The 23,657-nt window shown below is 36.9% G+C and overlaps 1 protein-coding gene across 15 annotated transcripts in view; it reads left to right on the top strand.

Annotated features, from left to right (window-relative positions):
- Nucleotides 1-23,657, top strand: part of SIPA1L1 (signal induced proliferation associated 1 like 1) — a 348,029-nt gene that overhangs the window by 158,984 nt on the left and 165,388 nt on the right. For all 15 annotated transcript variants that reach the window (XM_023537071.1, XM_023537059.1, XM_023537062.1 and 12 more), the window contains one exon: nucleotides 8,839-8,901. The gene's annotated coding sequence lies outside the window, so the exon portion shown is untranslated. The remainder of the gene's footprint in view (nucleotides 1-8,838; nucleotides 8,902-23,657) is intronic.

Genomic DNA, 23,657 nt, shown 5'->3' with positions numbered 1-23,657 from the left:
CAGCCTCTATTCCCGGTCTCTGGTGATCAGAGTGTTCTTTTCCTCCAGGTGCAGGGAGGACATCTCTCACGTGGGAGTTTTATCTCCTGTTTTCTGGATGGAAAGGGAGGTCACACTGCCTTTTATGCACCTGTTGTTTTTTTAAGTGCAGTTAGTTCAAAATAGTGTGCCAAATCCAAATGTTTTGGGGTGTCCTTAACCTCTTTGATTTTATTTTTATCATAGATTTATTTGTAGCAAATGATAGAACCAAAAGGTAGGACTCATTGTTGTTATAGAGATTCTATTCACCTGGTAGTGCCTCTGGGCTCTGATTTATAGGATCCCTGGCAGGTAGGCAGTCCATATGGGGTAGGGTGGAGTTTCCCATAAGGTATGTAGGTTACTTGCTTTCTGAATATAAGTAAACTATAGTTACAAGTTATTCAGAACATTGGTCAACTTCTCTAGTCCCAAGGATCACTATGGTGTTTCTCATGGCTTATAATCGGGGGGTAATACCACCCATAACTTCTCATAGAGAGAAGGGACTGATGTAGGTGTTATGTTCTTTAGTTACCTGATTCATCATCCAAGGCGTGCTTCTTCCTCCAGAATCTGCTGACTCTGTTTTGAGTTTTTCCTACATTCTGCTAGGAATATATTTTGGATGCCTGTCCTCTTCTAAGGGGTTACTGATCTTTCAGATCTATTGACTTTTGTCTTCAATCTGTACGCTTTCTGTTTCTCAGAATTTCTCACTGCTCTGGCCTGCTGATGTCATCTATACTGGGATTTCCTTCTGTTAATTTATTAGTATTTTTATATTTCTTATTAAATTTAGTTGTGGTAGAAGAAGGGGGGAAAAGGAAAAATTGTGGGATATTAACAGTTTTGACTCCGAAAACTTTTCTTTCTATACATTTTGCCTTTTCTATTTCTGCTCATGCTATTTCTCTTCAATCCCCTCTCTGTATGTACAGATCTCAAATAAAATTTTGCCATAGACTTTTGATACATCTATGACATTGCTCGTAAGGTTCTTTGGCTTTGGAATGATTTTGCCCTGTTGTTCTGCCTGGGAAATGCTATTAGGGAAGCAGATAGCTCAGTAGCTCAAGTCAAGACGTAGGTTCGTAATTGAGATCTTAGTAGCTTTGTCACCCTGTACAATTATGTTGTCAGCTCCCTCATCCCTCCTGAGAATTATGGATATAATAGTGTCTGCCACTTAATGTTGTGAACAGTCAGATGGGATAGTCAAGGTAAAACACCTGGGACATAGTAAGTCCTGAAACATTGTTAACTTAAAAAGCTTAGATGAATAAGTTCTTACCTGGACAGCTCCACTCAGGTGTGCCAGTCTCTGCTTGCTTTGCCCTATTTCCTTCTAGTCCTCCTCTTCCTTCCCTAGACTCTGTTAGAAGTAGAGTTCCCCTGCTCTTCTCCCTACATTTTTTACATTTTTTTTTTCATGCTGACAAGATAGTGCACATCTCACAGCTTACTTTTATTTTAATTAGTTAGGCGTGTCTCAGTCGTTAGGTATGGTCTTTTGGTAGGCTCCTGATGCTTTTGTTTTCTCAGATTTATTGAATTAAGGCATTTCTTTCCTTGTATGACTTTAACTTTAAAAATATTTAAAATCCGTAGTGGGATTCCCATTTTGCCTAGTGTATCAGTCAAGGTTCTCTAGAGAAACAGAAGCAATATACATAGATACACACACCTTATCTATCTATCTATCTATCTATCTATCTATCTATCTATCTATCTATCTATCTATCAAAAGATTTATTTTCAGGACTTGGCTCATGCATTTGTGGGGGCTGGCAAATCTGGAATCTGTGGGGCAGGCTGGCAGACTGGAAACTCAGGCAGAAGAAGCTGATGCCAAAGTCTTGAGGTAGAATTTCTTATTCTTTAGGAAACTGCAGTCTTCAAGGGTAAGGCCTTCAACTGATTGTGTGAGGCCCACCCACACTTTCGAGGGTAATTTCCTTTATTTGAAGTCAACCGATTGTAGCTGTTAATTACATCTACAAAATACCTTCACAGCAACATCTATATTAGTGTTTGATTAAGTAACTGAGTATTATAGCCTTGCCAAGTTAATATACAAAACTACCCATCACACCTAGTGTATGCTTAACAAATGTAGAAAGATATTATGTTATTGGTTAAGTATTATATCAGTAGATTTTAGGCCATGGGTACTTATGTGATCAAACATCCAATTGAATATTCGTGCTCCAAGTTCTTAACAGCCATTCTTTTTTCATGACAGAGGAGCATGTATGCTGATGGTGAGGTCTGCGCATGTTTATCCAACTTGTCTTAGAAGGCTGTTCTCCCCATTTTGAGTAAATATATGATAGTTATGATTTAGCCTGTTTCCTTCATGCTTATTTTTAGTGAAAAGATCTGTATATTGGCTGAATTTCAAAAATTTCATAAAGAACCTGGTTATTTAGAATTCAGGCCAAATGCACAGTTGTTACTGTAGAGAGGAAAGCAAACATTGCCTTCTCATTATTTAGTGTGCTCTGAAGGAAAGAATGGAGAATTCGTGTAGTAAAATTGTGGCTTAATAAATTCAATGACTGTTAGACTGATAAACTTTGTACATACCCTTAGGAATAAAAACTAATGGTTCCCCCTAACATATCTCTAGTGTATTCCATTGCAGTTCATTTCTTCTGTTAACCTGTATAATTGCTTCTTACATGAGTAAAGATTGTTGCTTCTGCTTAAAATAGAAATCTGTTCTTTTCTTTGGACTCCCAAATTGCTCTTTTTAAAATAGTACTGTTAGAAAGCAAACAAAATGAATTAGAGCTGAATCAGCTAGAACTGTCACTTGATGTCTCTGTGTAATTTACCATCTGTTTTAAAGTTTTTGTACATACTCCCACTCATATAAAATATGGACCATAATATTCTAAATTCTGAAAACTATTATATAACATTTAAAATCAGGAAAAGAGATTGTATCTTTAATGTTAAATTTAAATACATAGCTTATGATTTTCCCAGTTGTTAAAATTTGTTACCTTATGTGGTGTGAAGAACCTTTCACTTTGGGAATGGTTAGTAGGCTCCTGAGAGCACTTTACCCTGACCTTGGCCAGGTCAGCTTAGCAAATGGTGACACCAGTACTGATTGCTGCCAGAGGGTTATGGATACAACTCTGAGCAGTTCTGCTCAGGAGAGTATTTTGTTTTATTTTTAATACAATCGTATTGATTTAAAAAGTTGTTTAGTTTTTTTGGGAGAAAGTTAACACTGTTCTAATATATATATTTTTAAATGAATCCATAATCTAATTGGTATGAATCTAAGAGAAACAATCTCATCTGTTGTGGTAGCCAACTAACAAAATAACAGATTTTTTTGGATCTTTTCTTTACTTTTTTTTTCTTTTAAGAAGCCATAATGTGGGCGATGCCTTGTCAAGTGTTTTAATTAGACTTTGGGAATTTAAGTACCCTTTTCTTTAAATAACTAGCGAGATCTACAGTTTGTTTTGTTTTACCTAGTGTTTGGTGCTCAATATTGTGTTCAAAGCTATAAGGAATCATGTCATTATTTTCTTGGAGGACTTCATTGTCTGTGTCCTGGAAACATCTATAATAGCGAGCACAAAACTGTGAGAAGCTTTTTAATAACTATTAATTGGTATTAAATCTACCTTCAGTGATCATGTAGCCTAATTTTAAAAGATTTTGTTTATAACTGATTTTCCACATTTTGTTTTTCTATTCTCCTATGGGATTTTGGGTTGTTTGCAATTTTCTGTGGCTATGAACAATTGTATTCGGCTCGGGGTGACAGTTCTGGTGACCATAAACTTAGGAGTGGAATTTCTGCCTAGTAAGAAATTATGCCCATGCTTGATGGTTTTCAAAGTGATGGTACCAGCGTACAACCCCAACAGTCTGACATGTCTGTCGCTCTACATCTTTGCTACACACTTGACACTGACTTTTTAAACTTAGCCAAGCTGGTAGGTGTGTGAAGGTGCTTTTTATTTGTATGTTTCTAATTACTAAAGTAATTAAGCATCATTGTTGTATTTAAGGACCTTCTGAATTTCCTTTTCTTTTTGTAACTTTTGTCCATTTTTTTCCTTGGATTGTCTTTCATATAAATTTATAAGAGATATGTTCTAGGTACTTATATTTCATTGGTTATATGTTTTATGATTTGTGTGTGTGTGTTTTTAATGGCATCTTTTAGTGAACAGAACTTCTTTATTTTAAAATAAAGTGAATTTATTTATTTATTTTTCTTTTTGAGTTGTTAGCATATTCTGAGGCCATAAAATATACTTTTATCAGTATAGACTTACAGATATTTGTTTTATCCTGTGGGTTCTAATCTACTAATGTAATTACATTATTGCTCCAGTTGTCTCAGATTTGGCCCCTTCCAGTTGCTTCTGGTGTCTTTTTGTTAAGTCCTCGTCTTTTCTGAGCACTTCCTTACTTTCTCTACAAGATGTGCCGGGTTCATCTGATACTTTCCCTGCTCCAGCTTTGAGCCAGACATTTCTCCAAGTTGTCCTTGTCCTTTTTATTATAGGACCATGTTTAGAAACAAATATCTGGGTGCTGGTTGTATTTGTTGCTACTGGGATGTTATTGCCTTGGGTTCTTTTACAGGATAGAGCTAGGAAATATATATGTATACACATACCTGCATCTCTATATACTTATCTGTCATCTATGGAAATACGTATTAAAAACCATGATATCTCTGAATCAAGTCCAACACCATAGATATCCGTTCCGGCCGTTTCTCTTTGTTTTGTCTCTAACCTCAGAGTATATAGTTGAGATACTGGTTTCCAATGTGGTTAGGTTAGTTCTTTTCTCCTGTGCTCCCTTAAGTGTGCTTGTATTGTACCTTTGTAACACAGTTCATTTGTGACTGATTGTTTCATTTTGAGTTAACTCCATATACTGGTTGATTTTAATTATTTACTTTTTAAATTTTGTGACACATCCCCATGGCTGTAAGTGTCAAAATTACACAAGAAGATATATTCGGAGAGCTGTCACTCCCCCTCTGTTCCTTGTGTTCCATTCTCATTCACTGGTTCCTGCCCCAATGGCTCCATAATGCCTGTAAGAGAAAATTCAAACAGTGTAATTGACACGTCTCACCGTCATCTCAGTCTTAGCTTGTCCTCGTACACCGCGTTCTGATTTCTTGTTATTCCTCAGACATGACTGCTATCTTCATGCCTCTCTCTGCCTAGAATGATGTTCTGTTTCCTCTTACCTTGCCCATTTTTAATTATTCAAAACCTGTTTCAACTCTGTATCTACTATATGATTTCCTTTCCTTATCCTCTCCTCTCCACTTGCATTTCACTCCTCCTACATTTAATAATTCTCCTGTTCATTCTTCGCTGCACAGTACTTGTGAATGTTGTGTAACTTTTATGACATTTAATTTAAATTATTGATGCATAGGTGTGCCAGCTATATTAAAACTGTGAGCTCCTTAAAGGCAGAAGCTTCATCTTTGCATTTCAAGCATCTGATTCAGTTTCTCGTACATATCGGTTACGTGGTAAATGTAGAATGGCGAATGAATTTTATTCTCTTCACTTATTTTTTTAAAAAATTTTATTCATGATATAAACTTATAGTAATAGAATATGAATTATTATAATGTGATGCCCCTGATCTTGTTGTCCCTGGCATGTTTGTATTCTCTGCCTCTCCTGATATATTCTGGTCACAACCCTGGTAATTTAATGACTTCTGTGATCCCTGGGAAGTTACAATATCTAATTAATTTTTAGACACAGTATAGAAGGACAAGATGACATCAAGGTATAGAATGGTTTAAAATATGCAGGCCTAGAAAGTCAAGATTATTTTATCTGTCAGGTTTGCTTCCTCACTTGAAAAGCTGAAATTTCCTGTCCTCTTAATCTGTTAGATTGGAAGAAATTGTTGTACTGGAAACAGATTCCTTCAATAGTCTTTTAAGAACCCTAGTCAGCTTTTAAAATGTCATTATTTTTGTCCAAAAGGCAAGTTCAGTGACCTTCCAAATTGTGTTTCTAAGCTGCTTATGTTACTTTCATTCTGTATAGATTATTCAGCAGATTATGTTAAAATGTAGGGGTTTACTTCCACCAGCCTCTTCATCCGCCATCTGTTACTTTCCTCTCTCTCTCTGTATTGCATTCTCCTCCTGACACTCCTATGTTTTCAATCTAATCATAGCTCATTCTCTAGAGTCCTGTCTGGACCTCAGAACAGAGGTTTAGTTGCAATATAGATATCATAGTAAATAAAGGGGGTCTTCAAGACCGTGCTTTGTGAGAACACAAGGCTTGCTGGTGCATCAGAGTGTCTGATGTTCAGGGTGAATGAGCTATGAGAAAGCATCCACTTATATTATTTGTTAATTTTTATTTATTAATTTTATTTATTAATAAATAGATGAATGTTTTTATTTATTTATGAATTAAATAAATGTTCTTTATTAATTTTTTTTACTTTTTTATTCAAGTGTAACACTTATAAAGGTAAATGAATCATAAGTGAACACTTTGATGAATTTTTTCAAATTGAACGTAATCACGAAACCACCACTCAAACCAGGGAATCTAATATTACTAGTCACCAAGATTCCCCCTTGCACCCCCTCCTGGCCTCTCCTACCCCCTACACTGAAAGGTAACTATTATCCTGACTTACACAGTTTACCTGTTTTCAGACTTTATGAAATGGAATTGTACGGTATATTCTATCCTGTGTCTGGCTTCTTTGTCTCAGCATTATGTTTGCAAGATTCATTTGTGCTCTTGCATTAGTAATGGCTGATTTATATTCATTACTGTATAGCAGGCAAACTGCAGCCTGTGGGCTGGCTGACTGCTTTTGTAAATAAGGTTTTATTGGAACCCACTCATTTGCATATTGTTCGTGGCAGAGTTGACTGGTTGCAAAAGGACACAGAGACCATATGGCCTGCAAAGCCAAAAATATTTACTGCCTGGCCCTTTGCAGAAAAGATGACTGACCCCTGCTGTATAGTATTCCATCATGTGACTACTCCACAATTTATTTGTTACTGAGTTTTGGCTATTACAATGAATGCTTCTTTGACGATTATTGTATGTGTCTTTGGGACCTGTGTATGTGTATGTGCATTCCTGGTAGGCATTTCCCAGGCGTAGAATTCCTGGACCGCAGTGTACGTTCATGCTCTTGCTTCATTAGATATAGCTGAACACTTTTCCAGTTCACACTCCCACCAGCAGTGTATGAGAGCTGAAGTACTCCACACCCTAAGACCTGGTGTTGTCAGATTTTTACTTTTAGCCATGTTGATTAGTAAGTAATTTTATCTCACAGTGGGTTTAATTTGTATTCCCATGGTAATGAATGAGGTTGAGCACCTTTTGATATGCTTTGTTCTGAATGAGGTCTTTGCTAGATATATGTATTGTAAATATCTTCTTCTAATCTGACTTGTACTTTTATTTTTTTAATAGTGTTTTTATTTTTATAATCTTGAAGGGGATCAAGGTATGCCACCCCCAGAAGATGCCACTTTAGCGTAAGGATTATTTTGAGCTGAAGGAAATTGAGAAATAGCAGTCACAGGAAGAGCTGTCTGCATGGGTTCCCTTTGTAAAGGGGAACCCATCTCCCTTCATAGGAAGAGGAGAACAGTTCTTATCACCGGAGACTATGTAACAAGTCATACAGTCTTTATCATGTTTCCTTGTCATCTTCCCCAATTTATCATCCTTTGGAGCCCACGTCCTCTTTTCCTTTGTCTAGTCACGTCACTATTTATTGTCCCTTGTTAAAATGGTATATAGCCCCTCCGTCTAACTGCCTTTTTGGGTTTTCACTTCTTTTCTGTGACATCCCCAAGCATGTAAAAAGACTGACATCAGTAAAGAAACATATGCCCTTTTTTTCTATTTTGTCTTTGTCAGTTTAATTTTCAGGCCTCCAAGAACTAAACCTGAGAGGGTAGAGGAAAAGTTTTTTTCCTCCCCTACAAACTCATGCGAGGAACGTTGTTGAATCTTGCATATACTGAAGAAAGTGAAATGAGACGTGGTGTTTGTAGATACATGAACAGTAGCTATCTCCAGCCTCATCAAGGCACACCATCCCTGGGTAGCATGGATTTAAGTCCTTCTTAGTCAAGAGTGTGATTTGCCATATTGTTATTTGTTCTGGGGTCTGAGTAGAGACAACACTCTTATCTTTAACTTTTGAGTATTAAAAGCCATTCCAGTGACTTAGAGTCCCCAGTTCTATAGGTGTTTCTTTAGCATTCCATGGTCTGCTGAATATTCAAAGGTTTTATTAAAATGCAGTGTCAAATATTTGAATCAGATATGTATATATATATATATATTTTTCGAGAACTATTTTCTCAGATCTCTGAGTTTAGAAATGGAACCTGATTTATCTAACTTTAGGATGCATCAAATTGAATAGAGTAGATGTCTGTTGTAAGGGGTAGACTACATGATTTTTGAGCTACATTTAATAATTCTGTTTTTGTTTCAGTTTTATAAATAACATCCGAGGACAGTATTACTTGATTAAGATGTATTTTGTTTGTTCTGTTCTTTTTGGTGATCTAGATGCAGATGATTTGAACTTGAAAGTATTAGAGATAAGCTAATATTACAGATATCTCCAATTTCTAGTTTAAGTGCAGCTGCTTACTTTAAAAAATGCTGGTTTCCCTCTTTTGGAAAAGAAATAAAACTTTTGCAACTATTTAGTGAAATTTCTTATGTACTTAACTATTTATTTTTCTACTTTTTCAACTATTTTCTATTTTTCTTAACCTTTTTCTAGGTTATACATTATTATCGTGGATGGTAATTATCTGAATTTCTGAAACCATGGCACAAGAATATAGTAAGTACTATAGCATACTTCCTATGCCCTACTTGCTTTAAAATGTGTTGACTTTCTGTCTTTAAATTTCTGATTGGAGCAGTAGAACAAAGTTTATATAAAAACAAAGTTTTTTAAATTTTGATCCCTCAAAGGAATCAGTTCATTTGGTCATCTGCTTTTTGAGTCTATAGCTTTATATAGAAATATATGATTATAATGATTAGTTTCATCTTCTGACAAACAGTCTTGCTCAGACTGTTCCTTGTAAATACTAACAGAATGGGTATTAGTTTGGAGCCATATTGTGCATTCAGTTGATCCCCTATATTATAGAGTTGAGGAACTAACTGTATGCTCCTGGTTGGGGCATTCTCATCCCTGCTTTGTTCGCATTTGACTCATCACGGACAAAGCATCTGCTAATGCTAGGCATTACCTAGCCAGAGCGATGATTTCATGAGTGGTCCAGTAATTCTCTTCTAGCCTATGAGACTCCAAGATAGATTTGCCAGGAGCTTCTGGCAGAAGTCTTCTAATAAACAGAGCTACAGGAAGAGCCTGCCTCTCTTGTTCTTCTTCTGGATGTTGTTTTGTGCCAGTGTGAGGTCTGGTGTGCAGCTTGAGCAAGAAGCCACACAGAGTGGAGGACAGAGAAGCCAACCCTGAAGCCTGTCTCTCCTGCAGAAGTCTAAGCTTTTGAGCCAATACATTTTCTTTTTGTTTAAGCCAATTTGTGTTGGGAGCCAAAACATCCCAAGTGATTCACTTAATCTCCATTTTATTTTTAGTAATCCATTAGTTTCTCCCTGGGGGATGTGGGAGTAATTGCAAAGCAAGGCAAAATAATAACGTTAAATTAAATTGGCAGGGTGTGTTGGTGTTGACTGGCACCCTCTTCACTCTTAATAGTTAACAGGTAGTGATTTAGTAAAGACCGGAGAACAAAATATATTGCTTTCAGATCCCCCCACCTCCCCTGCCCGAAGTTTTTGCCTTTTAATCAACCCACTTGGGCTGGGAATGCTGGAAATGCTCTTGGAGAACTGGCCTGAAAACTGTCCCCCTGTACAGGTGTGTTGTTTGGCAATGTGGACCTGTTCTTAGAATAGTCTCTACCCAAACTTCTAATCCTGTTTGCATTCCAAAAATTAATATGAATACTCCAAATACGGTAACTATGTAAGGAATATTGTAACAACTATCTGTATGCACCCTCTCATAACACACTAGAGAAATCGAATTTTTACCAACCCAGGGTAAGGCCCACTAACCGTAGTGTCTTTCTCTGCCTCTGAGAAACCACTGTCAGGGTTTTGCTCTTTATTCTCCTTATGAATTTGTTTGTCTTTTTACCATATATGTGTAGTATGATTTTCACATGCTTTTTTACTTCAGGTAAATGTAGATACTATATGTATTTGTTGTTTAAAATCTCAAAGGTGTTTAGAATAAATTCAGGGTCATGGAAAGAGGCTATAGATTTGTTCTCAGATATTTGTCCAGATTGATTTCTAGGCATCCTAGTGATCTATAGTAAATGTGTTAGATTTTAAATGGTTGATGAGTTTAATCAACATGCCGACAGCCTTTTATCTTATCTTCTGGAGTCTGGTGCTTGGTCTTCTGCTGAGTTCTCTTTCTGTATTTGATTCTGCACTCCTGCGCAGATTTGGCATATGCAAAAACACTTTTAGACCAACTATGTCATCAATGGGCTCTTTAGAATGTGTTAGTTGCTTTTTCATTTAAATAACTCTATTCATCCTGTGGTCAATATGCATGCTTTTGGCAAACTTAGGAAAATCTATGCATTTTTCCACACTCTGACAATTAATCGTCACATCTATGAAATTTACTTCTGCGCTTTCTAAAATTGTCAGTTGTCAGTTTGTTCTTTGTCCTGGTAGCAGCAGTTGTAAAAGCATCCACTCCTGTGAATAGACTGTGAAACGTGGTACCTGGAAACATAGTACTGTGGGCGGGGGGAGTAATTTTACTTCTGTCCTTCTAAGTTCTTCTGTCTAGACTAATAAATTAACATGAGGCAGATTAACAGAAGAAAACGACCAAATTTATTACGTTTGCACATATGGGAGTTCCACACAGATGTGAAACTTGGGGACACACCAGGCAGCTAGGGCTTATATGCTATGTTAAGCTAAGGAGAGTGTTGGCGGTGGGTTTTGACTTCAGAGGTCAGGAAGGCAATTCACAGTGAGATATGTATTTGGTAAATGTTTGCTGGGCCATCTTTAACAACTAGACACAGAGAAGACTGGGATGAAAAGGGCCTTGCTAGGTTCCTCTCTGTCAATCACACACTAATTCACATTAAACTATAGTTCTCTGTGATGATATTTTCCTTCCTAGAGCAGGTCCTCTTATCTAAATTCTTTTTGGCAGTTAGTGGGGAAGTCAGAGTTTCTTTCTGTGTCTTTTGCTTCTTAAAAATAACCAGCTTAAAATGATCGATATCCCAAAAGGCATATTTTGGGATGGCAAACTCTGCCCCCCTCTTAATATCTTAGTCACTGGTGAATCTCAGAAATCTTTGCTGTGTTGTTATTTCCTTTTGTGCCCCAATGTGAGCCTTGGAGATCATTTTTTATCATTCTTGTCTGAAATGCATCTTAGGTCATTTAACGTCTACATTCAAAAAATTCATTCTTTTGCTGTTGGAGAATTCCTGTTACCCCTTGTGCTTGTTTGGAATGTCGTTGTTGGAACTGGGAACCAAAGAATCATTTCTATTCAGAGATTAATAATTTCTTCAATGGGGAATATAATTACTGATAAAGTATCAGTGAAAGATTTATGACAATCAAAAGATTTTTTTTCAAGGTGTTATCTTTGCTTACATCTTTAACATGTGAATAAACAGTAAACTCAAAAGACGTTTTCCCCCTTAATTCATATATATTGTATCCATGTTACAGGAAGGAAAACAATAACGTCTTTTGTTGAAATCAAATTTAGGATTTTGTGCCTTGTGCACGCATTTTTTTGGTTGTTAAGAGAATGGTTTCTTCTTTTAATGTTCTGTAGATGTAACTAGGTTTTTTCCTCCTCATTGTGAATGCAGGATCTTAAATTAAAATGTTGCCAATGTTACAAGATTATAGCCACCAAGTGAAAACACCCCATCAGTAAGGCCCCTATGGAAAGAGCTACAAAATCTCTCTCATTGGGAGACAAACAGCGTTCAAGATAGTATGCCATTTTGTACACCTGGCCAGATATAGACACAAGAAATTTCAAGAAAGTTGAGCTATCATCCTGTAATATGTTTGATATCCATTTTCTTGTTTTAAAAATTTTAGTGTTATAGGTGCTTTTTAAGAGAAAAAGCCTATTGAAAAAATTCTTCGAAAAATCAATTCAGTGAACTGATATTTTTGTTTCTTGTGGAATGATGTCTTCTCATTTGTTTTTTTATATAAAAGGATTTGTAGACTTGGCTTGTTTTTATACCTCAAATGAAATGGTGCCTCTGTGGGGGATGGCCCACTGGGCTGAGGGAGCTCGTAGACAGTGACTCAGATCTGTAATTAGGTCCTGCTCTCCGCACCCTTGTTGACTTGAAAGCACTGGCCGTAGACCATTTAGTCTGGGAAAGCAATACATGAATCATCTAAATTGGCACAAATTATCTGGAATGCTGCTAAATGTTTTCTACTCTCCATTTCGATTGAGGGAATTAGGAAGGGAGGCTTGTTCTTTGAGTCTGAAAGTATCCTAGGGGCAAATATACATTTGTGAAAGCAAATGTCTTCCCAAGATGGAATGAAAAGCAGTAGAAAATCTGACATTTGTAAGCAGTTCCGATTTTGTGAGTCTGTGTTAGAACGTTCTTCCACTCTATATCTTTTTCTTTGTGAACAGGGTAGTAACTGTTGCCTGTCTTCCAGCTCCAGTTCATTCTCCCACCATGTCTCTCAGAAAGGGAAATCCAGGGGGCTGTCTTCTTTCCTGGAGCTTCAGTTTAATCACACAGCACCGTTGAGGTAGACGGAAATTCTAGAAGTTAATGTCGTATCCATTTTGCTTCCTTCAACTTGTGCCACTCATCAAGTATTTCTCATATTTAGGACGGAATTTCGATATCCTTTTCTTTCCTTTCTCAAAACGATGTGTCAGCAGACTTTCTGAGATCTACTCAGCATCTGGCAATGAAGTGGGTGAAAGTCTTTTTTTTTTTTTCTTTACGAAATAATAAATTGACTGTTTCAGTTCATTTTGTAGCAAAAATTTAAAATAATCATTGTTCATTTTGAAGTGGAGGACACTTATAGGTCATTTAGGAATAAAAATAAATGAAGATTATTCTTAGATCAGATGGTGTATGAAGGGTACTGCCCAGCACTTATTATCTTATTGTTTTTGCTCTAAAGAGAAAAAGACAAGCAGATTTATCCAATTCATAGCAGAAAGAAGAGATTTCCAACATGTAATGTGAGTTGACTTTTTGATACGTGGATAAATGTGTATTTTCATATTGGAATATGTGTGAGTAGGCATGTCAAATGAATGCATCTTTTGACAGGAAGTAGGAGAAAGCCATAGCTCACTGTATAATTTTGTGTTTTGCAGGCAGGCGTAACTGCTGTTCTATATCTGTGGGTAGATGTGCACAAGCATGTGAATTAGGTTGTCTTCCTTCATCTATGGCATTGCTGTTTATTAGGCATTATCATGTTCATTTTGAAGTTATTGAAAATCAGTTGTTCAGATTATAAAATTATTATTAGTACATCTGCCGAGTTAAGTTGAAAGATTGTAGAGTGAGTTTCTAAGAAACTGACTGGTCAAGTATTTTATATCAGTGAAAACCCTTGATAAAATTTTTTATTATATTGTTAGTTAAGCTCTTTTCCCTGATACAAATCACAAAGACCTTTATACTAATGATTTAGGCTGTGGTTATAAAGAGTTCCTGTTCCTAAGAACTGTGATCTGTTTGTCATGAGGACGTGTTTAGTACCCAGTTAACCTTTCATTTACGCTCTTTTTGCAATTAAGAGCCAAGAGGCCCTGCTCAGTTCCAAATACAAATCACCCAATGTTATATCCTTAGTTTGCATATTGTGTAAATAATTGGGTCATTAGCCAACACTTAAACAGGAGTGTGAAAGGCTTACCTTTAGCGAGAATTTAATGTCACTTTATGGCTCCTGGATGACTTTGTATAAATTATTTTTCTGTGGCAGTTGGTATCTCTTGTTAATGGATACAGTGATTGTAAGACCTCAGTTAAGAATTCCAAAGTTCTTAATGAGTGTAAAAATATCTGAAGGAATTTCATGTTTGATTCTATCTTATCCTTCATTAGCAGATGCCTTCTAACTTGGTGGAAATGAAATCTCAATTTTTTGAATGAATGCTAATCCTGATGAAAGCTTCCCACCCTTATTTAAAAAAAAAAAAACTTTCTTCTCAAATCAATGAAATAGAAATTAGTCTGGTCTGTAGAGTTAGGCGCCTCCTCTGTAATCTGAAAGGCTCTGCAAGACAAGGTGTGAAGACCAGCTTTCTCTATTTCTGTGTGAATATTTGGTCCCATCCCTAAAATTTGATGATGTCCGCATTGTTATTACATAGTGGCCTCATTTTAAAGATGGAAACAACAGTGTATGTATATCCATTCACTCTGCAAGAGTATAGAGCTCATTAGTTTACAGTTTCAGGCCAAAGTCCAGCATCCATGGTTGCTGTGATTTGATCCTTTAGTTGTATTTTGCTGATCCTTTGGGATAACATCCATTCAGTTGTACTTGTTTGAAACATCAAAAAATCTCATTTAACACTCTGTCCTCCAGCAAATTAAAAAAAAAAAATAACTTGTATAAAAACAATACGTACTTGTGAAATGTATGAAAGCAGATAAATATAAGGATGAAAAATGAAAATCATCTATAATTTTACTATCCAGAGTAGCTGTTATTAACGTTGGCTAATGTGTTATCACAGAACACAGAGCACACCATTTACAAAAAACCTCACACCAATTATTAATAAAGGACTGGCTGAAGGTGATAGCAGCCAGAAACTCTTCAGCATTTATATATGGTATGTGTTAAAGTTAATATCTTCTAAATTGCAAGTATTCATTTCTGTAGGTAGTGACCATTTCATCATAGGATGAGGAGAGAGCCTCTTTAAAGAGAAGCGGGACTCTAGCCTTTTCTCATTAACTTTTATTTCTAGTGATTTCTAGGCAGAGATTTTCTTGTGTAAGGTGTGTTTCTCTACGTAAGTGTGAGGATTGTTTTTAAGTGAAGGAGCTTAAATAAGCTGCTATATAGGAAGAGTAGGAAAATAATATAGTTTTAAAAGAAATGTCTTCTGTTCCCATGACAGAAAGATAGGGAAAAGTCAAGTGAACCAGAGGCTGCACATGGTAATTTTCAAGCGATGATTGAAGGACAGAGTCGCTACTGGATTGTTTTTTTAATATGGTGTATCTGTCCGCAGCCAAAGTTTTGTCTGACGTGCCTCTCCTCTCAGCTCCTCCTGGTGCTGGAGCAGCTCCGCGTAAGTTAGCGTGCAACATTGCAGAACTTAGGGAATTCTGCCTTCACTTAGATCTCTGATTATTTCATTCCGTGCTGCAGTTTATAATAACTTGGGTATAATAACTTGGGTTATCGTTTGGTTTTCAAATCATCACACCACAGAGACTCAAGTAAGCAACAAACATTCCCCTGGATCTGAAAGTACTTGTTCTCTGTGATGTTTTGATAGTTTCTGAGCATTTGTGGGCCTCGGTCTCTGAGACTCAAGATAACTTGGTGTGCCACAGCCCTCTTAGCTTCCAGTGGGCTTCTTTTAAGTGTCTACCCTTAACAGAGGCATTCTTCCTGAGCAGTGATGCACTTCAACCAGTTGGCCAGTAATGACCCCCACAGTTTCTTGTCTCGAAGCCATTGTGGTGTAAACAGAGCAAATGATGAGAACTTTGTCCTTTGTCCTCTCTTCCAAGTAAAGATTTCGTGTCAAAGTTGTTTTAAAGGAAGTCTGCATTTTGTGGTATCACTCAGTTTTGGCGCTGTGTTAGTTTAGATTTTTAGCCTGGAATTCTTTGGGAAACTCCACCCCTGGAAGAAACTGAGGATTTTTTTTTAAAAGAATGTGTGTAAGCAGCCGTTAACGTAAGAACATAGCGCTGCCTTTGAAGATTCCTTAGCCATACAGCAGCAGCTTGCCAGAGTTCACTTTTGTGACAGTAATCCCTTCCATGGAGAGACGGATTTGAATTATATTAGACAAATATTTGCCAAGTTTTGGATTATTTTATAAGTTTGTATTGTTGTATTGAGTGTTAGGAAACACTCAAACTTTGATTCGTTGGTGTCATAATGTTTTTAGTTTTAAGCATCAAATTGAGAGAGCTTAGTATTTAAATGGTTGAAGAAAGCAAATTTTAATTCGTTTACAAAATATTGCCACTAATACGTAGTATTCTGTCTCTCCTGTCTGTTTTACTAACGGGTACCTTCATGGGTTTCAGATTTTGCATAATCGTGCTCAGTAGTTCGCAGCTGTTGTCTTTTTACCCACAATGTTGCGGTTTGTATTAGTTGGTTTTCTTGCGTAGCACTCAGATTTATTGCACTGAACTATTCTCAGCCAGAAATAAACTTATTTATTTGCTACTTGGACTCTTAAGTTAGGATACAGTCAGTGGGTTACTGATTCTGTGAAGTTTACTATTCAGAGGCAAATACATTTAGACAGGGTTTTTTTTTGTTTGTTTTAGATAAGAATCCAGTGTAATCTGTTTTTTGGAGAGTATTTGGATAAGTTATTTTCAACTGGTCTCCTAATCCTCATTCTTGTTCTTTCAAAGTGGGCTGTCTCCACCCCACTCTGTTTTTCTCTGTTTTTGATGAGAGAAAGAGAAAGGAGGAGATGTGTGTTTGACTTTGTTCTAAGTGGGAGTTGGAATGAAATCAAGTTCAGATAAAGAATGAAGCGGTGGACCTGATCTGAGAAAAAAATTAGAAAAAGAGTTGAAGTGAGAAATTTGTGGTCTACTTTGTGGTCGAGAATAAAACACCAGAGAGAAATTGCTAACTACCATTACTCCATTAACTGTTTTTGTTGTTGTTTTTGTTGACCTGAATCACACCAGCTAGCTGCCATTTCTTGGCCAAGGTCTGAGGACAGCTTTTGAGCAATAGCTAACTCGTCAGTGATTTTTCTTTCCATAGTAGATGCTCAGTTAATAGAAAGTTTGACTGATTTGCCGACTTGTTAACTACCTGCAGGAAAAAGAAAACAGGCTCATTCTTTCCTTAAAACAGCCATTCTGATTTTTCTACCAGATGAATTCCTCCTTCATTAATTCTATGAGGAAGCTATGAAGTAAGTTGAGTATTTTTTTTTTAATCGAATCGTCTTCCCTACCCTTGTACACTAGGATCTCTGTTTCTCTAGAGGTGTGAGAAGTTATTCTCTCTTCAAGTTTCACAACAAGAGGGTACACTGTTGTTTAGTTCCCAGGCGATTTCCAGCCAGCCTTACATTCGATTTTTGTGATCCGTTGGTCTTCCGTAAATTGGTTGAAATAAAATATTGTCCTGAATTTTTGCCATTCTTCGAGATTCTTGAAGTCCCCTAGACTGATAGGAAACCACGGCTCTAGTCCACACTGCCTTAGGGACAGTCCTTTCACCTGGTACTCATCTTTACTGCTCTTACGTCTGGCTCTTCCAGCATTCTCTGTCCTCTCTCCGTAGCACGATAGCTACAGGTTTTGTCTCTGCCAATTTTATAATCCTGTCTTTCTTTTTCTGACTCCCTTTTATCGGGCATGTTCACTGAATGCAGTCTTGGGGTGTTGCTTTCAAATACGGGAGAACGCTGTGGTCTGCAGAATAGCTTTTTAGTTAACTGTTTCTCAGCACAAGAGAAGATACAGTTATTTTGATTTTGTTAGTTTGTTTCCTCCAAGGACAGAGTGCTGCTTTGCTTTTCCTGCTACCTTTATAAGGCCATGCGGTCTGTCTGGTGCTAGGATGCTCCTGCCCTCCTGTGTGGGGTTGGCCCATATTCCTAAACGAGATGATGAACACAAAAATGCTCGCGAGTAAACTGTAAAGTGTCATAAATGAGAGCGGGAATTGTCATTACTGTTATTCTCTGCTTGAGTGGCTGACTGTAAATATTCTGTTTAGTTCATGACATCCATCTGAGAACCGGGGGCTTTTGAGAATCCTGTTTTCAGGGAAGAGCGGTCTCTCGATTAGGCCAGCTTTTAAAGCTTGGACCTTTTGAAGAAGAAACCGATTTGTAGCATATACTGCATTAAAATGAGTTGTTGCTATTTCATAACATTTACAACTAAGGAAGTCACTGTCCTTTATGTATGGCAGTAAATTTCTATTGGCAATGACCATGGAGTTCCTGGCCACATGAAAATAACTGGCTTTTGTAATTACTGTTTCAGAGTCTTAATCTCACTTCTCATTCAGTAAGAGGACTGTTTCTCTGGCAGACTTGTAGTCTTTTTTGAGCTTTTGTATAAAATACTGCTTTTGGGGGGTGATTTAACTCTTTGCCCTCAGCCTTTTTGATTTGTACTGATCGATATGATCAGAGAGACATGTGCCCTGGACTACAGAAAGTATAACTTGCAAGGAGAATTAAGAGGAGGGAAAAACATTTCCTTCTTCTCTCTCCCAGAGTAATTAGACAATGGAACTGTTATTTAAGCCACCAAGCCCCTATGGGTGAAGAGATGCTGCTTCTGTTGCAAATATTATCCGAGTGGGCACCTCATTCAATGGGACAGTGCCATGTCACATTTGGAAGCAGGCCTAACACTACTTCTGCACTGGCAGCAGCACCTCACAAATGCCTTTTGCATTTCATCATAAACCTGGGCTGACTCTAATGGGGAGCTCCAAAAAGACTATCGTGGAGATTTGACATTCTTTGTTGCTGTCCGATAGTTTACATTGACAAGCTTCTTGGAGTTGTGTCAGAACACTAATTGCTCGTTGTCAGCAGCTTGTTCTGCTCAGGGGAAGAGATCGGATGATTACTGCGTGTGTTGTTGAGACTGCCTGATCAGAGGGGCATTGCTGAGCTCATGTTGTCTGTCCTTTCCTTTCCAATATATATCGAAGTCATATTCCGTGCAAGGCTGTGATCAAGTTGACTCAGAATTTGTTTTTAGGAACTTTTGGATTTTGTAAAGTATAGTATGATAGCTGGGACTGACAAAAATTTATCCGTTATCGTGGAAGTGATGTCTTCTCTGACTAGGAAAAAGAAGGATACGGTAGTGATGAAAACACTGATTCACCCAGATGAAAACATTTTAATTCTTGTTAGGATAGAATTCTTCTTCAGAAGAGAGATGGTATTTGAACTTAACAGTTATTTGTCATCTTAAATTGGTTGAAATTAGGGTAAAATCATGTTTTCGAAAAGAGTACTCAGATGTGCAGAGAAAAGAAAGTTGTAGCTTCCAGAGCAGGCAGACTGTTCGTGCTGCAGTGAAGGTAGTTAGCATCTTATCTCCACCTCTGGTGAGTGTGCTCCCTGTGAGGTGAATGAGCTCCTTTATTGGACCACTTATTAAATGGTAAGTTCCACCTGTTGGTGAGTGAATTACCCTAGAGAGCAAGTTCCATATTTAGAATGTTTGGATAATTTAAGGATTCTTATGTTTATTAGTCTGTGACATCTCCATTTGAAGGATAAATAAAGGCCCAAAGGCATAATGATTTGTTAAAAGTAGCAAAACAAGTCATTTAAAGAGCAGGAAACAGATGGGCCCTTGCATGCTTTCTATAAAAGTTAATCACTGTTGACACCGTGCATACATCATTCAAAAGAGAGATTCTAGTCTTTTGCCAGATATTCTCTCATTTATTTTAGGCTAGTATTATAGCCATTGCACAGTAATAACTCAGGGTTCTCTTGTCAGTACATTTGCCATTGGAGGGCACCAAGGAATTAAAAGGCACTTAGGAATCAGTAGCAATTGATTATTAGGTTTAGGAGAAGGAGTCAGACACCATTTTATGGCAAGTTCATGGAGCTGACCTGGGGAGCAGCGGTCCCCAACCTTTTTGGCACCAGGGACTGGTGCTCCTGTGAGAATCTAATGTCTGATGGTCTGAGGTAGAGCTGAGGCGGTGATGCTAGCACTGGGGAGCGGCTGCAAACACAGATGAAGCTTTGCTTGCTGGTCCACCACTCACCTCCTGCTGTGCGGCCTAGTTCCTAACAGGCCACTGACCTGTACCAGTTTGCAACCTGGAGGTTGGGGACCTTTGTACTGGATAATAAACCTCCTTCCAGCACCCCAACTCCTGCATTTCCTCTGTTCTCCACACTTAGCTCTATGCTTTTTGACAGCCTGCTCTTTTCCACAGTTAACCTGTCTATCCTGTCTGCCCTGTGGTCCTCTTGCCTTCTCTAGATGTTAATCTTCTAGTCATGTTATGCCTTTCTCTCCTCCTCTCATCTCCTCCCCTCATCTCCTCCCCTCATCTCCTCATGTTTTTCTTTGCCTATAAACATCCTTCAGCTCTCTTTCTCTCTCCAGCACAAATCTTCCCACCCACCCCCACCCTCAGATCCCTGTCATTCTTATTTCCAGTGTGGGGAAAACAAGAAGTGGGGGACAGGGAGGGTTACCCTATTACTCTTTAATCTTTCTGCTTAAAGTTTTGTTTTTTGTTTTTGTTTTTGTTTTTTGTGGGGTTTTTTTTGTTTGTTTTTGAGATATACATGCAATAAAATGCACAGATCTTAAGTGTTCTTAAGATTTATGTTTTTATTTACTGGCAGTTATGAATAAGGCTGCTATAAGCGTTCTTATTAAAGTCGTTTTGTGGACATGTATTTTCATTTCTCATGGGTAAATAAATACCTAGGAATAGAAATGTTGGATCATAGAGTAGATGTATGTTTTTACTGTATAAGAAACTACCAAACTGTTTTCCCAAATGGTTATGCCATTTTATACTTACACCACCAATTTAGGAGTTTCAGGTTGCTCCACATTTTTCCTATCATTTGGTATTACAGGTTTTTTTTTGTTTCGTTTTCTTTTTCTTTTTTTCCTTTATTTATTTATTTTTTTTACTTTTTAGCCACTCTGGTAGGGTGAGTGTGAAATAATATCTCATTGTGATTTTAATTTGCTTTTTTCTGATGACTAATGATTCAGGGCATCTTTTCTTTTGCTTATTGGCTATTCATATATCTTTTTTTGCAGTGTCTTTTAAGTTGTGACTTATTGTTGAATTATCTTTTTATTGTTGATCTGTAAGATTTCAAATATGTATTAAAACATACATTTAAATAATAAATGTATATGCACACATTTAATGATGTCTTTTGAGCAGAAAGTTTAATTTTAAGTCTGATTTATCATTTTTCACGGTTAGTGCTTTACTGCGTATTATCTAAGAAATCCTTGTCTATTCAATATAGGGAATATATTTTTTCTATATTTACTTACTTAAAGATGCTTTAGGATTTTATCTTTTATACTGAAGTTGATAACCTATTCTTAAATTTTTTATATATGAAATAACTTATATATGTAACTGTTGAAGTTTTTTTTGTATGTATATCTAGTATTATTTGTTTAAAATACTTTTTCTATTGAACTGAGTTGGTGTCTTGATTGAAATCAATTGACAGTGTATGTGTGTTTTCATTTGTGGGCTCCTTTCTGTTCCATTGGTCTATGTTTTTGTGCCAGTTACACATGGTCTTGAGTACTATAGCTTTATAAATTTTGAAGTCAAAGAGTGAAATCTTCCAATTTTATTGTTTTTCATGATTGTTTTGACTAATATGGATCCTTTGCATTTTCTTATAGATTTTAGAATCAACTCATCAATCTTTTTTTCCCCCATAAAAGTCTGCTAGATTTTGACTGGCATTTCATTGAACCTATTTTTCAACTTGTAGAGATGGACATTTTGATAATACTGAGTCTTCTCCACAAACCTCTCCACTTAATTTCCCTCAGCAGTATTTTATAGTTTTCAATATCTTTCATTAGATGTGTTAGATTTTTAGGTTCTTTTAAATAGTAGTATTTTAAAATTTCATTTTCAGTTCAACTGCTAAGTATAGTGACAGACAATTGCTTTTTTTGTACATTGACCTGCAAAACTTCTTAATTCACTTGCTAGTTCTACTGTTGTGTGTGTGTGTTTTACAGGATTGTTGACATACATCATCATGATAGATGTCTATGCATAATAATAGTTTTATTTCTCCCTTTCCCATTATTATAGCTTTTTAAATTTCCTGCCTTTGTTGAACTAGCTAGAACTTTCAATATAAGGCTAACTAGAAATGGTGAGAATGGCATCCTTATTCATGATCTTAGGAAAAGAGTATTCAGTGTTTTTCTATTGTTTATACCTAATTTTTTTATACTGTGGTTTCTGCTGTTGAAGTCCTGTAACTGTTTGATCTTCTAATTTTGAAGTACACAGTTCTCAATCTCCATATTCTTGGGCTTTCCTTTGCTTGTGATATTACTGTATTACCCTCATTCTTCTCTGTTTTCTGCCTCATTTCCCAAAGAATGACTCTTTTTTTTTTTTCTTCATGGTTTTACCTCTATGAAAATAACTTATTTTACTAGCTTTTCTTTTTCTATTTTACATATTCTTATATCAAATATTTATGGAACAGGAACTGTGTGACTGACTGTGCTGGTGTCTGAAGCTATACAGGTTGATGAAACCTAGTCTCTGTCCCCAAAGAGCTCACCACAAAGCGTGGAAAGTGCTTTGAAAGAACAGATGGGTCCTTGGACTTGCCTGGAAGGGACAGATATCCCACTTGGTCCGTGGTCAGAGAGATGGCCTGCTAGAGGGGACGATAGTGCTGCCCATTCCTCTTCATGTGCAGTCACCCATGATTAGGGTCTGGCCCTCCTTCATTCCTCTGTATGTGATCACACCCGTTCTCAGTTGTGTTCCTGCCATCTCCGTGGGCATAGTTTCCAAATCCAGCTAGAAGCATAGTAGTCAGCATCATACTGTGGTCCTTATTGCTCTGTGCCCTATGTAGTTTGGGGTAAAAAGCTCCTCTAATAGCTCTTTAACACTTGATGGTAGTAACTTGTTTATCTTGAATAAATGAACTCATTGAAAACTTCTGGGTTTTTTTGTTCATATGTATCTTGTATTTTATTACCAAATGGAATTTTTATTAATTATGAAAGATTTCAGAGTATATTAAGATTCCAGGATAATTTTTTGTTAAAATATTCCTATGGGGGCCCCTTTCCCTCTGAGCTGTTGGACAGTGGGGTGGCATGTCTCTTTGGTTTGTGTCTCAGCAGCCTCTGTCCATCCTTGGATAGTAAATGTTCCTGAACTATACGTCTCCAAGTTTCCAACCTGGGTTTTTTTTTTTTTTTTTTTTCCTTTCATTTCTTCACCCTAGTACTCTGTTCTCTGTTAGAATGCCTCTCTTATTGCAAAGCTCTGCTTATTTTTTATAAAGCTATAGTGACATCACAGAACACATTTTTAAAAGGAAGTACCAACTAAGGATTAATGTGTTTTCAGATAATTAAATTAGAAAGCCACATATCATGTCTTAATGTTAATGGAATAGATGTGTGTAGCATTGTTTAGTGATTTCACTGGAATGAAAGCAATTAAACATGTTCAAACAATAATAGAAATTGGATCATATATTTCTTGTTTCAAGCAAATGTATCTTGGTATCCATGAAATATGTCTGTATAGCTTTACTGTGTTTAAGCATAATGTCAGAAG

This window comes from Pteropus vampyrus, unplaced genomic scaffold (genome assembly GCF_000151845.1).
Source record: "Pteropus vampyrus isolate Shadow unplaced genomic scaffold, Pvam_2.0 Scaffold177, whole genome shotgun sequence".
Taxonomy (NCBI): domain Eukaryota; kingdom Metazoa; phylum Chordata; class Mammalia; order Chiroptera; family Pteropodidae; genus Pteropus; species Pteropus vampyrus.
Note: the sequence above shows the minus strand (reverse complement) of the source record. Positions and strands in the feature narration are given on the sequence as shown.